We start from the raw sequence: 2,596 nt of genomic DNA on the forward strand, positions 1-2,596 counted from the left end.
GCAGGGCTGTGTTAGATTTCATCACATTACAGAGGATGGCATAAAATGTAAAGCATATGAATTGTCAGTTTCTGGAATTTTTCATTTAATATTATGAGACCAAGGATGACCATGGGTAATTGAAATCATGCATAAGGTAGAAACAGGGATACTGTACTCTTCTTCCCAGCATCAATTTCAACACCAGCTTACAGTGACTGATCATCACTCAGTGTCTGTGGATCCCAATGTGGGTCAAACCAGTTGCTCTTCATTTTTCTTTATCTAGCTATCAGAAATACATAGTCCCGTGTCCTAGAAGGCTGCTCCCAACTTCTACAGCAAATCTATTCTACAGAGTTTTGAACTCAAGATCTTCTAGGGTGTTTTATAGCTCATGTATCAATATTTGCTTTGACTCCCAGTAAGATAAACCCTTAAACAAGTGTCATAAATGAATCATGAATTTTCTTACTCATATATATTAAGAAAAGTAGAGGCAAGTAATCCAGGGCTTCAGTGGCTATTTCAAGATGCCAGTGGAGACTCAGGCTCTCTTTGCTATTTTCACTGAGCTTTTCTTTAGCATGTGTTTCCACCAAAATGGCAGATCCACTTCCAGCATCATAGCATGATCTAAACCAAAAAAAAAGAGGAAAGGGCAGGGCATAAAAGGTACATGCTGGCTGAGTGGACCCCCTTTAAAGACCTTTCTCTGAAGCCTTACTAATAGTTCTGACTATGTCTGACTGGCTAGAACCCAGTCATATGGCCACTCTCAGCTGATGTTTTTAGTTGAGCTATTAATATTACTATTAATGTTACCAAAGAAGTTATTTACTAAATGCCAAGATGCTCTTATCTCACTTAAGATAAGTGTCTTATCTCACTTATTTCTCAGAACAGCCCCTTGAAGAATACATTATGCAGTGGAGGTGTAGAGTGGGTTTTCTGCCTTCTGGAGCTACAAGTAGAATTGGATCCTGATTACTCCAGTGCTCTCTCAACCACTATGGCCTTTTTTTCTCCCTCTGACACAATCTTTCATGAAAAACCACATTACCATTTGATGTCAGCATTTTAATTTTACTATAATTAAATGGTTGTTTTTCTGTGAAATGACATGGGACCCACAAGGCTGAGAATTAAGGAAAGCAGAAATAGCCTAAAGGGTATGAAGAGGCTTCGCGGAAGCTACACACTGGAGATGGGTAGGCTTTTAAAAATTCCTACCCTAACCTCTATTCTATCCTACTCTATTATAATGGTTCTTAATTGTAACCAATCATCAGAATCACCTGAGAAGGTTTGGAACATGTATATATTTCTGAATCTCAACCGAAGAGTCTCTACTTCAGGATACTTAGTACAGAAACCACTGCTCTATTTTTTAGATGACTCTGAAGGTCTCTGAGGGTGGCCCCCCCCACCCGGCATAGCAACTGGCTTTTTCTTTCTGAATACATAACTGTTATCATGAATTCTCTGTATGCTTTGTGAATGCAGTACCTCACGGAAACCTAATATTTGTGTGATATAAATAGCACTTTTTATTCCCATTTTCCAGATAATGCAATAGAGGCTTATGAAGTAAAAGTCACTTGATTAAGGTCATATAACTAATATATGGTGTTTCCAGGATCCCAAGCCAAGTCAGTCTGACTTTAAAACCATGGATTTTTCCACTCTGACATGTTGCCACAAACTGAGTCTGTCTAGGGAGAACATTCTTCAGGCACGCCAGAACCATTTCTCACAGGCATCCCCACAGACTCCATGCTGACTAATAAATGCCTACACAAATCTTATATCATTGCTTCCCAGAAGTCCCTGCCTCCATTGTTTCCCCAGACCTGTTCTGAAGGCCCCGGAGGACTGACAGATATCATCTATTCAGACAAATTGGGAACAGGTTGAAGGAGGGCTGAGGAATACATGGGAATATCGAGCCAGGCTGGAAAACTGACATTCCAAACAATTTTCAGTTGGCACAAAGTGATTTTTCCTTCAGCATTTTTCCTCTTCCAATTTTGTAATTCATGTTTATTTCAAGCAAAATTCAGTCCATCTGTATCTGATTCATTCACACTTAATTTATCAGCAGACTGCTGTGTCAGAGAAATAGATGCCAATGTGCCTCTCAGGTTTTACAATGAAATTGGGGTCTGTCTGAAATGCCAGGGCAAGGTGGCCTGTGAGAAATATATAGAGGAGCAGGTGAAGTTGGTTTCACACCTTCTTTTCCAACACACACATCCTTCCCTTTTGCTTTCCGTTTGTCTTAAGCAGCTCTATTGGTCTTTAAAAATAGTTTTATAATCTGCCTTCTGTACCAGTCTTTTTCAGTCTTCTGGCTTTGTTTCATCTTCTCATAAACATGATCACATTTCTCTCATCCTAAACACAAAACAAACATGTCCTCAGACAAAAAGACATAACTCCCAATACCCTTCTCCACCTCCATTCACCCTCAAATCATCTCCATACCAACTTCGCAGAAGTCTGCACCATGCACGTTGTCGCCCCACTTTCTCATTCCTCTGTCGTAGGCATCTGCCTCCCTGACTCTGCCAAGTCCTTCTAATGAAAGTCACCTTGGAATTGCCAAACCCAATGG

The sequence above is a fragment of the Macaca nemestrina genome, chromosome 14 (genome assembly GCF_043159975.1).
Source record: "Macaca nemestrina isolate mMacNem1 chromosome 14, mMacNem.hap1, whole genome shotgun sequence".
Lineage (NCBI taxonomy): Eukaryota > Metazoa > Chordata > Mammalia > Primates > Cercopithecidae > Macaca > Macaca nemestrina.